Source organism: Heterocephalus glaber, unplaced genomic scaffold, assembly GCF_053883595.1.
Source record: "Heterocephalus glaber isolate CG9 unplaced genomic scaffold, H.glaber_assembly_v1.0 deba00001428, whole genome shotgun sequence".
Taxonomy (NCBI): Eukaryota; Metazoa; Chordata; class Mammalia; order Rodentia; family Bathyergidae; genus Heterocephalus; species Heterocephalus glaber.
In genome coordinates, this window is record NW_028258293.1 from 1337351 (window position 1) to 1352430 (window position 15080).

Sequence of the window (15080 nt, forward strand, 5' to 3'; positions counted from 1 at the left end):
GGCCCCGTGGCAGTGGCTTTGTGGTTGCTGTGCCAGAACCACCGTGGAGTCCATGGGTGGGGAGGGGAAGGGCTCAGAGGACTGAGAGTTGGAGTCAGAGCTGTGTGAGGTTTGGGGGTTTTCTAATTATTATTTTATCCTGCTTCTGTCAGGAGTCCTGCTCCTCCTGCCCCGAAGGCCAGGCCAACCCCAGCTTCCCAGCGCAGACCCAGGCCTTGCAGGGCGAGTGCAGGCCCTCCTTCCCCAAGGAGCATTGCCCTGCCCCCTCGGTGCCAGCTCCACCTCCTCACTTACTGGAGCCGGGACCTTGGGGCTCCCTTTACCTTCTGGGGCTTTGTTTGGTTTGGGTTTTGGCTTGGCCCTTCGTGCTCCTGTCCCAGCTACCAGAAAGTTCCACGGACGAGGCCTTCAAAGCCTGCCCAGGTGGCGCGCCTTCCTGTGGGCGGTGGTGCCGGGTGGAGCTCTGGGCCGAGTCACACAGGCCCCAGCCACGCGGTCGGGTCCTGCCATCCCTGCTTCCTGCCCTCGGTGCCACGCTCTCCCCTTGCCTTCCGCATTTCGCTGCTGCCCTCTGGTCTGTTCCCGGCACAGGGGGCAGAGGGGCTCAGGGGTGCCCATCGGGTTGTGGCAGAACTTCCCATGTCCCTAGAAGGTCCTTACTCTGGGCCACAAGCCGCTGGCTCTTCTCCAGGCCTCCTCGCTACCCAGGCTGCCCGGGGCTCGCTCTTCCTCTGACACCCATGGCCCACGCTGGCCTCAAAGCCCCCTGGGCCCCTCTGCCTCGGGGTTTCTTCTACTCTTGCCCAGCTTCACTCACTACCACCTCCCCAGCCCCGCCCACCCCTCCTGAGTTCCCAGGGAAACAACAGTAACAGAGCTAGAGGCAGATTCATCACAAGAATTTGTTCACCTGATCGTGGAGGCTAGAAAGCCCAGCATCTGCCGTGCACAGGCTGGAGGCGCAGAAAGACTGGAGGGCACCTTCGGCCACGTCTGGAGGGTGAGCGTCAGGGGACAGAGACCACGGCACCCCAGGGCGCCCAGGACACACCCTGCCCCTCCATTCTGTTCTCTCCAGGCCCCCAGCGGGCGACGGGCCCACTTGGGGGTGCAGTTGGTGATCGTGCTCTGCTCCCCCGGTCTCCCATCTCCAGAAACATTTCATGGCCACAGAGACACCTTCCACCAGGTATCAGGCCTCCCTCAGCTCAGGCGGAGGACACAGGGTCCCGGCAACTGGGACGTGGGTGTGCAGCACAGGGCGGGGCTGTGTCATTTCTCTTGTCCCTTAGCTTCGAAATGGAAGCCCCAGAGAATGAGGAAGGTGTGGAATGGGCCCCTGGGGAACGCGTCTGAGGCCTCCTGGACATGACTCTGTGCCCATGCCACACTTCGATGGGCGGACATCAAACCCGCTGTGCGCTCAGTGCCGTGACACTGCGTGAATGACTGGAGAGGCCGGTGGGATTGGATGGAGGGGGTGAAGAAAGGCAAAGCTTTTGCTCCTTCTCTGGTTTTTCTTAAGTTCTCTCCTCCTCCTCTCATTTCAAAGGCTTATCCTGGAGTGATTGGGAGGCTCAGGAAGCCATTGTGATTCTCAGGTGATTCGCATATGGGTATTTATAGTCTTCCAAGTCTTTAACATTTAAAAATTGAGCTTACTGTCCTTAGTAAATATTGCTGGTTGATTTCTGCTCATTCACTTTATCTTTAGCCTAGAATGGTTTTATAGTTGCGAAGGAGGTAAAACCTCCTGTAAAACCATGCCTCTCAATCCCAGCTTTCTTAAAGATTCCGAGTCACAACTGCTGGCATTGTAAGGGAACATCTGACTAGTGAGTTAAGAGGCCAGCTCTCACTGTTTACATGTTTATCTCATCGGTTCTTGAACATTTGCTGGATTCCTGATCTGTGTCAGTTGTGGGGACAGATGGATAATTATGGGGTCCTCTCAAGAAGTTACATCTGTTGGACAAAATAATCTGGGTTACAGACAGCTACTCATTCCTGCAGATGCACTGGAGTCCACCTTCATGAAACATGATTTGCAAGGGGTGTGTGTGTACACAGATACATACGCATGCGTGTGCAGGCACACACATACACACACATTCACTGCACCCAATTCATTTTTTGGAACTTTAAACAACCTTTTTTTTAAAAAAAGAAAAAAAGTCCTGAAATTCAGCTTATAGTTTGGGGAGACATGTCTATCTAGGTTTCCTATAATGCTTTATAGTACAGTATTGTAATCCAGGTCATGAAACAATCTAAAGTTTCCATAGTTTGAAATGCATTATAATCTTTATATAAACATAATCTACGACTGTATAACTGTAATCTTACAAAACCTTCAAAATCTGTTTTGTGGAAACTGAGCCTTTTACTCTCAGAAAATGTTTGTAAAACAGACAGGCAACCCTGTTGGAAAATGCAAAGGCTCTTAGAGTTCTTACTGAGCTACCTTACTTCCTGCTTGGTGAGTTTTAAGAGTGTTTAATGGTTTTGTTTATCTAGGTGATGTGTGTAACTCACAGCTCAAGGACAATGAAAATCCTTTCTTTCTGCACTTGTTTTCTTGTGTATGCTTATCTTTGGCCGCATTGGATGGAAAGAGCAAGCTTCCTCCTCCTGGACGTTTGGGGCTGGACCATTCTTCGTTCTGGGGCTGCATCCCTGGCGGCCCCGCACCTTGTGCCCAGCAGGGACAGCCACAGTGGCCCCGGCACTGCTGTGTGTCCAGCAGCTGAGAACCACTGCTCCAGCATGGGACGCTGCTGTCCTCACAGTGCAGCGCACTTCCGGCTGCCTCAGGCTTTCCGGGGAATAATGCTTCTGGTGTTTTTCCATTCAGCACATGCAGTTTTGGGGCGGCCCAGGAAGTACAATTTTACTTCCATTTAAAATAAATAAAATGTTAAACTGCACTAAAATGGATTCATGATAATGTTGAATAAATTCTAAAAGAACTCCTACAATTCAGCGGGTCCCTGAGGACCAGGGCTGGTGCGTGCGTGTGTGCAGCTGTTGGGCAGGGGCTGTTGTGTAACCTTTGACTTGGACGCTTGGCTCTCAGAAGCAGGAAGAAGAATGTGAGCCTGAGCACAGCCAGGCTCTGCCCGGAGAAGCCAAGGAGACCAAATCAGAGATGATTATCGCTGCGACTGCGCATTTGGCGTAGATGGATTCTTCAGCCGTTCCTTTCAAGTGACAGTTTATAGCTCTTTCTGTTTTTACTCATTTGGCTTCTGCTTTCAAACGCTCACATACAGGATGAAGCTAGGAGCCCCCGCTCTGAGCTTCCCCTGGCCTTGAGATGTCGCCTCCAGGATGGGACGAGGATGGCTGACATGGCGAGGCTGGCAGTCCCACCCACCTCTCAGGCCCAGGTGGGCCATCGCAGACAGCACAGGTGAGAGATGTGAATCCCACCTGAGCTCCGGGGTCACTTGGCCTGGTGGCCCCTCAGAGGTTGGGTCCGGGCCCCTGGGCTGGCGGGTCTGTGTCTGCGAAGAGATTAAGCAGCCTTCAAAGGGTGGCGGAGGGGTGGCTCCTCCATGGGCCGCCTGGGCGGGCACAGAGCCATCTGGAGGGACCTGGGCCGGCGCCACTGGAGGGAGGCAGTGGCTGAGGGGTGAAGGTCACAGCGAGCGGGTGTTGTGATGATCAGGGCCCTGCTTCCTTGAAGGTTCCGTGTCCTTGATTCTGGCTTCAAAGTGCGCTGCCCGTGGAGCAGGGCACCGTCACACCTGCCGGGCTGCACAGGGCCCAAGACAACAAAGGGGCCGTTGAGGTCTTCAAGGCCACAGCCACAGCCAGCCAGGGGAAGGCTCTCTCCTCCTCTCTCTAAGGGCAGAAAGTGTCTGTGTGCCAGGAGAAGTGGCAGCGACCCAGTTTCAAGGCTGTACGCTCAGTGTGGACGCCTCACGGCCGACGCCGACTCGTCCCGCCACCCTGCCCTCTCCTGGCCCGGAGGGGCAGCGGGCCTGCGTGCAGTGTGGGTGTGGGCTTTCTCTTCTTTTCTCTGATGCCCACCCCGCTCCTTTCTACAGAGGCTGCACCAAGACATAAGAAGTGGGGTCCCGGGTTCCTTCCTCTGTTAGATTCCTCTGAGAGCCCGGGAGGGAGGCGGGGAGCCCTGTTTGTGGATGGGGTGCAGTGATTCCCCCCACCAGCACGTCTGTGTGTCTGCTGGGGCCTACGCCAGCTTTCCCCAGAGTGACCCCGTCACTAGCTGGCATACTGAAAACTCCTCTCTGAAGACCCTAAGGCCGGGCCAGAGCGGCCGGGAAGGACAGCAGGCGAGGGCAGGTGCTGGGCCACACTGGACCCCCAGACAGGGAGACTGGGGTCCCCGGCGGGTTCTCGCTTTGACTTTGAGAGTGATAAATTCTGACTCCAGGTATGAAGTGTTTGCTCATTCTCTGTCTTGTTCTGAGATGGTGAAAACACAGTTATGCTGGTGGATTCCCACACAGGACATGGGCAGAGCCGCTGCACACACAGAGGGAAGACTCGCCTGCCCTGTGCTCAGGCCCCCACCCCTCCACCTGGCACTGCTACCACAGTACCTGCCGCACGTGGGCTCCACCTCCAGCACCAGCTCTGCTGCCTGGCCCGGCCTAGGTTTGGCTGCGATTCAACGCAGAGTCCCAACGGGCAGCCCAGGTGTGCAGTCTCAGACCCTCGCCTGCTGCCAAGGGAACATTTAATCTGTTGACTGCATTCAGTTAGGCCAGTCTGGCAAGGGTGCGTGGAACTGTAAATTACTCCGATGCTTAATTTATTTGGTGTGGAAGGCTCTCTCTTCGACTCTAGCTGTCTCAAGCTGAAGATGAAACACTGCTTCGTTTGCAAGTCGTAAAAACTTTAACAGACTTGTGCCTTAAAGAGTGAGACCCTCTGACTTCACAAGTGCAACTGCTGTGCGATGCTGGGTCATTTACCCCGGGGAGAGCTGCAGCGTAAACAGACTGCAAGAGAAGGGAGCAGAACGGGCCTCACTTCTGGTGTGAACACAGCCTGGGAGAAGCTGGAGAGAGGGCCGAAGGCCACCTCAGGGCTTGTCAGCGCACCCTGCCCACTGTCACCCGGGCGGGGAGGATGAGGCCCTGCAAGTAGAACCTGAGCCTAGTCCTGTACGAGGTCGCTACCCGGTTCGCGGGCGTGTCATTATTTCAAGTCTGATCTCACACTCGGGCACGTGGCCTGAAGAAAGCTCGGTACAGGGGCCCATACCTGTGATCCCAGCACTGTGGGAGGCTGAGACAGGAGGATAGCAAGTTTGAGTCCAGCCTGGGCAACTTAGCAAATAAGCAAGATCCTTGCCCAGAATAAAAATAAAAAGGGATGGAAGGGTGTCTTAGTGTGAAGGTCCTGGGTTCAATCCTTACTACCAGAAAATTAAAGAAAAAAACAAACAGCAGTTCCCTCCAGCAAGTACCCTTCATGGGCTTCTGTCTTGCTGCAGAGGTGGAATCCGATCTGGATCAGAATCCCAGGAAGTTAGCCTGGGAAAGGGATTCATCTGGGTTGTGGGGGAGGAAGCGGCTCCATGCAGGACCCACAAGTTGCCAGTTAACGCACGGCGGAACCGGGGCCGTCGGTTAGCTGTGTGCCAGCGGCCAAGAAATTATGGAAATGCGTTCCTGGCCGCAGGTTGAAAAGGACAAGTTTGGAAGTTGCCGAGTGCGCGCCCCGTCAGGGAGTTTCTCATCATGGGGTAGACAAAGGGCTGTTTATGTTTCATCCATTTCCATGCAGAAAGGTTCCTAAGACAGCGCCAAGAGCTCTCGTCCACACGGTGTGCATCCACTCTTTCACTATATTGTGCTTCTCTTCTGAAAATGCAACATTCTATGGTTAAAATGTCCCTTGTGCCCAGGAGTATAGCTTACCACATCATTGATGCAGTTGCATAAATACTGCGTGGGGCTGGAGATGGTGAAAGAACGTTTTAGGTCTGAGCGTGAGCTTTGTCTCTGAAATACTTTCTGAGAACACAGTGTGCGCGGAGCTGGTGGATATAGTGGTCCCCTCAGGGTCACGTCACCTGACTATCAGTGTGCCAGACCAGGAAGATTAGCACTCGGCCAAAAGAGAGGGGGAAGCTTTTCATGTTTCATGATCTCCTTAGCGCATGGCCCAGCTGGAGTTAAAAAGCCCTACAATTGTTCAGCTCCTCAGAGACGTCAAATCTCAAGGATGCAGCAGAGACTCTGCAGGGCCCAACTCTGCTCCACCCCATTCTATGCTATTTTCTCTTCTGAATAGAACACCAAGGATAGTGGCAGCAGGAGGAGGGAGTAGGATACGCTCCATACTCACACCAGCTCCCTGCCGTGTATGGCAGTGACACACGAGTGAAGCACAGTGTCAGCTTCACTCTGGAGTCAGGGCAGCCTGGGGCTGAAGCCCAGCTCCCTGGCCGGGCCTACAGGCATCACACCATCTCCGTAACCCCGAGTGGGCACGGGGGCTTGGCTGCGGTGGCTCCGGGAGGATGAAGTGAGGCAAAGTGCAGAGTGCTGAGCGGACAGCTCTCCCCCACGACGCCGGACGTTTGGGGTTTGCTTTTCACACAGCACTGGACCTTTACAAAGAAAGTCAGAGATGGAGATTTAAAAACTAGATGTGCCCAACTGATCACGTTAATGTTTTTTATTCTTACAGTGGGAGTCTTTTGTGAAGTAGAGTCATAAGCCTAGAGGTTTAGATTCTAAAGATTCATTCCACAACCTGATCCACATAAGGAGCGAGACAGTAAATAACCACTTTTTAACCAGAATATATTTGGTTCTGTGAATCAAAGAATGATGTTCTGAGAGCGAGCTCCAGAAAAGCATCCTCAACTGGTGGCTTGAGGAAACCGTGACAGAGCTGCTTCTGCCCAGCGCAGTGCAGGGTGCTGCACAGTAGGAGTCCGGTATCTGCAAAATGAATGAATGACTGAGTGTCACAGGCAAGGTCCTGAAACCTGCAGAATTTTAGAGTTGGAAGTGGCTGTCTGCTCAGCTAGCACAGGTAAGGAACCTGGGGTAAAATGACTTGAAACTAACCATGCGGTGCCCGGGATTTAGCTAGTGGTTCTCGTGCCTGCCTTGCGAGTGCAAGGTCCTGAGTTCGGTACCAAAACAAACAAACAAACAAAGAAACACTAACCATGAAGTCAGCTATTAATGGAAAGTGCTTGGCACTTTCAAATGAGGCACTGCCTCCCGCAGTATTTTCCTAAAATTTGAAATTAGAAACACCAGTCTCTTGAGGATGTCACGGGAAAAGGAGATGGAGTTTTCTGTGTTCAAATGATTTTGCGACATGCAGGAGAAGCACAGCGACGTGGTGCATCTGCAGCAGCAGCAGAGCTGTGTGCGGTGTTTCCGGACGATCTGACCGCAGAAGCCCTGAAGAGAGCGGCCTTTGGTGCCGATGGCCTTTGGGACACTGCATGGGACTCTGACTCGAGGCTTCAGCGGTGCTCAGTAAGCCCCTCCCGCAAGTGTCAGGAGAACAGCTGCTCAGGAGTGTCAGGAGCAGTGTGGGTGGAGGGAAGAGTCTGTCCATAAGGGCACACAGGAGGAGGGCTCTGGGCCCCTGGCTCCCGTTGGAGCTCCTGGGGAGAAGGAGCCCTGGGGACAAGTCTTCTCCCCAGGCTGGGTGCTTCTTCAGGGTGCTCTGCTCATTTCTCTTCACCCAGATCTGTCTCTCTTTTGCTCTGGTTCGTGATATATAGCTTTCCCGGACACTTCCCTTGGGCACCGGGAGTGTTTCCCACTGTCGCACTGCGTCTCCATTGCTCTTGAGAAGTCTGCGGTGATCCAATCATCAGCGCCTCCAGCGAGGTCTTCCTTGGCCACCCGCTGCTTCTCCACGTTCTCCAGATTCTCTGTAACATGTCTGAGGCACGAATTTCCTTCCACTTATTCCTCTGAGGACCTACTCCGCTTCTACATCTGTGGACTTGGGTCTTTTCATCAGGTCAGAAGAGCTTCCGGGTATTAGGGTTTCAAATATTGTGTCCCTTAGATTCTATCATCTCGTTACAAAACTCCGATTAAATGAATATTTGAAAACTTCTCATTCTGTCTTCTGCATCTTTAACCTTTTTGAGTTTGTTTTCATGTTTTCCATTTCCTACTTTTTCTACTACATTCTAGACAATTTCTTCACCTATTTCCTTAATTCACAAGTCCTCTTTTCAGATAGTTAACATATTCATTAAATTGCTTTTATTGATTTTATTTTTGATCTTAACCCTTTCTTCCCTCTTTCCTTATCTTCTTCCTCCCTCGCTCCTTCAGGCCTCTCCTCTTCTCTCCCTCCCTCTCTTCCTTCTTTCTTCCTTTTTGGGAATCTACCTGATCACCCCTGAGGGTCCTTCATTCTGGTTTATCTTCAGGAGTTCACTCCATATTTTCTTAAATGTTTTGCGATTCTCTATTAGAAAGGCAACAAGGTATAGTGATAAACTCTAGAACTGAACTGCTTGAATTGTAGTGCTACCACGGAAGAGAAATTGAGGAGGACAAATTTCCTAATTTGTCTGTGCCTCAGCTTTTTCATTTTTAAGACGGGATAGCAATCGTATTTGCTTCATAGGGTTTTAATGAGAATTAAATATGCCAAAATTTGAGAAATCTTTATAACAATGCCTAGCATATAATTGGTGTATACATTTTTATAAATAAAAAAATTCTGTACCTGAAAACTCCAGTATCCAAGCTTCTTGGGGCACAGGCTGGATGTTCATGCTCTCCCCATTGCCACCGTGGCTTTCTGACCTTTGATTTGGACTCAGGCTTGGTGGATGGCGATGGCCCTCCTGGTCTGGGATAGCACATCCACTTCTGCTGGGAGGCAGGGAATGGACCAGCCTTCGGCCTGCACCCTCCCAGAGTGCAGCAGCTCTGAATCTTGGCTTTCCCGACTTCTCGACGTTCCAGGGATTCCTTCTGGGCTGTGACCCCTTGGTTTCCAGCAGGATCCCACATTATTATTATTATTATTATTATTATTATTATTATTATTATTGTTGTTGTTTTTGGTACCCCGTATCAAACTCGGGACCTTGTGCTTGTGAGGCAGGTGGGGGAACCACTGAGCTAAATCCCCGGCCCCACATTCTTATTTTATTAGCATTCTTGACTCTGAGCCCCTGCTGCACCTCACTCTCTGGGAGAAGGGCCAGCCTTAAGCAATTCCCTGACCACTGACAGGCACAGCTGTGCATTTTTTAAAATGTCCCTGTTCTCTTGCCTTCGATGACCTAGTTGTCTGCACCACCTGCCGTATCAATGGGTGGCAACAAACAGCCCGAAGCTCAGGAACTTTTCCTTCTGATTCGCATGTCTGTTGTCTGGGAACGAAAATGCAGCAACTCATAGGCTGGCTCTTAGAGACTTTCAGCTCCAAGCAGCAAAGTGTTGCAGCGCACTCCGGATTGACCAGAGCGTGTCCCGGGGGACATCCGAGGGGAGGGGAGCACACGCGGAAGGAGGGTCAGTTACAATTACTCCACCCCTCTAAAACACTCATATTCTTACGCATGACTGGTAACAGCACAGTCTTACAGTTTTATAGGGAAATCTCAAACATATGAAATATAAAAGAATAATACATAAATAACCACAACTATAATTTCCAGTGCCTGCATAACAGTCCAGGTTAGGGGAGATTCAAATAACATTTTTCTCCCCCCCTTTGTATTAGTATATGTATGCAATGAAAAATAAGACATTCACCGGGAGGAGTTGGCATCTATGCACACAGCAGCTTGGGCCTTTTTACATCCCTTTCCTCTCCTCTCCCTCTTGTTTCCCATTTTATCAGTAAATATTTCAAACATACTGAATTTAGGACACTTGAGAGCTTTGTAAATTATAAAATAAAGCAGCTTTATCATTTAAAAAGTTTAAATTTAGGAAAAAGGTAAGGAATGACTAGAATTTTACTCATGTGCATTCCGAAGTGGAAGGAAAGGCAGCGGTGTGAAAGTGTAGCGTGCATGTGCGGAAGCCAGTGTTTCGGCTTCCCCGAGGCATGTGTACCAGCGGCAGATGACAGCAGGGAGGTAAGGGCAGGCACATGGGGGCCCAAATGTCAGGGCGGAACTCGGCCCAGCAGGAAATAAGAAGAAACTGAACCATTTCAACAGAGAAACAACCAGTTCAATCCAGACTTAGTAAGTCTCTGTCAGGTATGGGCACTGGATTAGACGCGGGGAAGTAAGAATGAATACAACACAGACTGTGTCTTCAGGGAGCTTACATCAGTGACAAGACTGAACATGTACCCGGTGAGACGATCCAGTCCACAGAAGGAGACTGCAATCTCCACAGAGAGGCACCCAAGATGGCGGCTGTGGTAAGGGCCCAGGTCCATGCTGAGGAGGCCGAACCAGAGGGCTGGTGATGGAGAGGGAAGGAAAGGACCATGCGGAGGACTGTGGAGAGGAAATCTGCCCAATGTTTGAGTTACCCAGACGCGGCGACAAGGAAAAGGAAAGACTCAGAGCATTTGAATGGAGAAGAGATACCATCCACAGAAAGAGAAGTTCTAGGAAGAGCACTTAGCCTGGGGAGAGAGGATTTTGAGATTCCACGACCCTATGCAGTGGGAGGACCCAGCAGCAAACAACGCACAGGGAGGGGCAGCTAGAAGTCACATCCTTGGCCCAACAGGAACAGCTTCTACCGGCCGCCCAAGCAGAGTCAGGTTGTCTAAACCACAAGATGGGCACTGAGGGTGAGAGGCTCGCCCTCCTGGAAAAGAGGGGCGCAAAACTACTGGGTCCAAGTCTTGTCCATCACAGCAAAGGAAACTCCACCCCACTGCTCTGTCTACGTGTCTGAGGCCTTCTCGTCTCCAGGTAGGCTACAGTGTGCAGTGTACACCAGACAGTTCTACAGCCTGCACCTGGGGTGCCCCCAAGTGCTCCAGCCTTTAACACTGTGGGCAACATGGGCTCTAGGAATTTGGTACCAGGCTGACAGCGGTGGCGCCCAGGGCAGTGTCCAGCTGGGGTGTGGTGGGATGGAGGACCATGCAGGAGACCACAGGAAGGGGCAGAGCTCAGAACAGAGGGTGGTCAGGTGCCAGGTCAAACCCTGAAGCCTTCAAGGGTCTCCTGAGGCCCCACCATGTAACGATGTAACGTGTGTGTACACACGCATGTACACATACACACACACACATACACACACACTTATGCAACCCACCACATGCCAAAGGAGCGTAGCGGAAATGTGGAGTAAAATGCTCAGCATGAACTAGCCAGCCCTGTTGCTTGGCTTAACAGTTACAGTCTGGCTGTGACTGAAATAGTAAATGGTCTCCCTTCCTTCTGCTTGGAACAGCCATCCAAGCTTTGGACACCACCTGGAAAACGGGCAGGGCAGAAACCTAGAAGTGGCTCCTCCTGATAAAAGCTTTGCCCCTTGGTACTTAATGCCACTGAAAGATGAAAATGGCTTGATGGTGAATTTTATGTTAGGTATATTTCCCCAAAGTAAAACAAATGGACCTAAACAGAAGCAAGAACAAAAACACATGATCATCTCAACAGAAGCGGAAAAAGCCTTTGATCGAATCCAACATAACACGAAATAGGCATAGAAGGACCTTATCTCAATCTGATAAAAGACATTTATGACAAATCTACTGCCAACATCATATTAAATGGGGAAAAAATGAAGAGTCTTCCTTCTAAAATCAGAAACAAGACAAGGATGTCCACTATCACCACTCCTGTTCAACACAGTACTCAGAACATTAGCCAGAGCAATTAGGCAAGAAAATTAATAATAAAAGGGATACATATAGGAAAAGAATAAATCAAAATATCATTATTTGCAGATGACATGACTTTCTACATAGAAGATCCCAAAAATTCACCAAAAGTCTCTTAGAATTAATAACCAAATTCATCAAAACCAACACACAAAAATCAATAGCATTCCTGTACACCAGTAATTAACCTAGTGAGAAAGAAATTAGGAAAAAATACCATTCATGAAAACATCAAGAAAAATTAAGTACTTAAGAATTAATTTAAGGAAGCAGATGAAAACTACAGTACTCTGAAAAAGGAAATTGAAGAGGACACCAGAAGATGGAAAGATACCCCTGATCCTGTAAGCAGAACCAAGAGAGTCAGAATGGTCATACTTCCAAAATTGATACACAGATTAATGCAATCCCTACCAACAGCATTCTTCACAGAACTGCAGAACACAATCCTAAAACTCATATGGAACCCCAAAGACACAGAATAACAAAGGTAATTCTGGGTAACAATCAAATGAGGGCACCACAATCCCAGATTTGAAGTTATATTACAGAGCTACTGCAATTAAAAACAGATGTGGAGATCAGCGGAACAGAAGAGAGGATGCAGAAGCAACCCCAAGCACAGGCAATGATTTGATCTTTGACAGAAGGGCCAAATGTACACTGGAGGAAAGAGCTTCTTTAATAAATGGTGCTGGGAAAACTGGCTTTCTGCATGGAGAAGATTGAATCAAGACCCTTTTTTCTCACCATGTACTAAACCAACATCAAAATGGATCAAAGGGAAAAAAATGGATCAAAGGACTAAAAGTTAAAACAGAAACACTTAACTTGTTGGGAGATAAGATAGCTAAAACTCTTGATCACAGACATAGGCAAAGACTTTCTGAACAGGACCCTGGTTTCACAGAAAATAGTACCAAGAGTCAACAGACAGGATCTATCAAATTAAAAAGCTTCTGCACAGCAAAAGAAACAACAAACAGAGTGAAAAGGCAACCTTCAGAATGGGAAAAATTTTGGCAGCTATTCCTCAAATGACTACTATCTAAAATACGTAAAGACCTCAAAAAATTAGACCCCTCAAAATAAAAGACTCAATCAAGAAATGGGCAAGTGAAATGAATAAACACTCATCAGAAGTACAAATGGCCAAGTACATGAGGAAATGTTCAACACCTATCTTTACAGAAATGCAAATTTAAATAGCACTAGATTCCCTCTCACCACAGAAAGAATGGCCGTCATCAAGAAATCAAATGAAAACAAATGCTGGTGAGGCTTCAGGGCGGGAGGACCCTTCTGCATGTCGGTAGGAAGGTGCACTAGAACAACCACTATGGAAATCAGCATGGAGATCCCTCAGAACACTAAAACCAGACATTCCATTTGACCCAGTTAGATATCTTCCCCAAAGAGTTAAAGGCATTATATCGCAGTGATCCATGCACACTCATGCTTATAGCAGCACAACTCATAATAGCTAAATCTTGGAAGCAGCCTATATGTCCAACAATAGAAGAATGCATAAAGAAGATGTGGTATTTACACATGATGGAGTACTACTCTGCATGTAAAGAAGGATACACTTGAGTCATCCTTAGGAAAATGGATGCACCTTGAGACCATAATCTTAAGTGAAATAATGAAACACACAAGCTTAAATACTGCAGTTTCTCTTACATGAGAAACTCAAGATAGAAATAAAGAGTAAAAGAAAAGATAGATCATAGGAAGTAAGGAGATAGACTTTTCTTAAATGAGGAGGGGATCAAGGATAGAGGGAGAAGAAGAGAGGAGAGAGGAAGGGAAGAAAAAAGAAGGAAGAAGTGTTGTGTACTTGTATCAACTCCCTACAAGGAATATAAACACAATGTACTGCAAATATGTGCTAGCTAATTAAGTAAAGAATAAGTACATTTTAAAAATTTTAAAGCAAAACAAATGGAATTAAATACAAGATCATTTTCTTCAGAGCATTCTGATACGTGTATATTATGACAAGAAATGAATAGCATTTATCTGATTTTTTCAAGGGGCTTGTACTTGGAGGTCATCGGAAGTGTTGTACAAAGTGGGGCTGGGGCCGCTGCCTTTGAGAAGCGGTGAGAGTAGCAGATGCCCCACAGGGAAGCCTATGGAACCTAGAAGATTCTTCCCTGCTCCTTGGTGGGGCCTGGCCGGGCAGCGTCTAGCAGGGAAGGCTTCATGCCCCGGGTGAGGTCTGGTCCCAGCCTGGGTAAAGATTCCTCCCTGAGGTCCTGCTAGGCCTGGAATGGAGGGCAGGCACTTTAGCTCTGCTGTAGTTACCTCTCCATCACTGAGACACAATACCCGACACCCTCAGCCTAAAGGAGGCAACGTTTGGGCTCCAGAGATTCAGTCCTCGCAAGGTCAGACTCCAGGCAGAAGGAGCATGATGGGCGGGGCTGGTGGAGGAGAAGGCAGACCGGAAGCAGGAAGGGAGACAAACACGTCCAGGCCACGCCCCCGTGACTGCCTCTCCCCACCTCCAACAGCGCGTTTAGCTGTGTGGCCAGTGATCCAATCACCTTTCGAAATCCCCCAGAAGATTTGAGGGAAGTTCAGATCTAAACCAGAACAACCTCTTCTTGTGCATTCTGCCAGTCTGCTCCCGGAGCCGGGCCTGCATGTGGTGAGAATATTTATAGGAATGAGAGAGGGGACAGGCCGGGCCTTGGTGGCGCCCCAGACTCTGAACTGCGGCCCCAGCCTGTGGACCGCAGGAGAGGGAAGGGGTGCTGGGCTTTCTGGCAGGCCGAAGAGGCAGGATTGGAGTCTGACCGTTGATTCACAGACGGTCAGCAAGACATTTCTTGCTCACCTGAGAGCCCCATGCCTCCCTCAGAGCGTGCTGTGTAATCGAGGCTTGCACACGCAGTAGACGGGAGTTACCCTGCACACAGCGTGTTCAGCCCTCACTCAGGACCGGGGCGAGGGCTTCATCTCCGAGGGGAGGCACCGAGGCTGCGTCCTCGGGAGCCCCTGGACTTGTGCAGCCCTGGATGCAGAGACCTGTCCCGGGGCGGGTGTGGGTGGCACCAGGATGAACCTGTGCTTCCTTCCGTGGACTTCGAGCCCTGGGAGTGCTGGACAGGGCTGAAGTGAGCCCAGGGGCCTGCGCTCCCTTCCCAGCACAGCACTGAGTCGGTGGGGTCGAAGGCTTGGGAGGTGGCCTGCACCCAGCTGCCCTGAGCATCGCAGTGTCCCCGCCGCCATCCCCAGAGTCCGCTCTGGTGGCCCAGGTGTCCCCAGCGCCGGGCGAATGCCTG

The 15080-nt window shown here is 50.0% G+C and overlaps 1 long non-coding RNA gene across 3 annotated transcripts; it reads left to right on the forward strand.

Moving 5' to 3' along the window:
* The first annotated feature begins 882 nt into the window (after positions 1-882).
* LOC110350585 (uncharacterized) lies at positions 883-8075 on the forward strand. Of its 3 annotated transcripts, XR_002397244.2 has the most exons (5): positions 883-1000; positions 3273-3412; positions 4440-7023; positions 7324-7481; positions 7733-8075. It is a non-coding gene; the product is annotated as an uncharacterized LOC110350585 (long non-coding RNA). The 3 variants fall into 3 exon arrangements; XR_002397243.2 differs by lacking the exon at positions 883-1000 and having other exon boundaries at positions 1007-3412; XR_002397245.2 differs by lacking the exon at positions 883-1000 and having other exon boundaries at positions 1007-3412; positions 4479-7023.
* The last annotated feature ends 7005 nt before the right edge of the window (positions 8076-15080 follow it).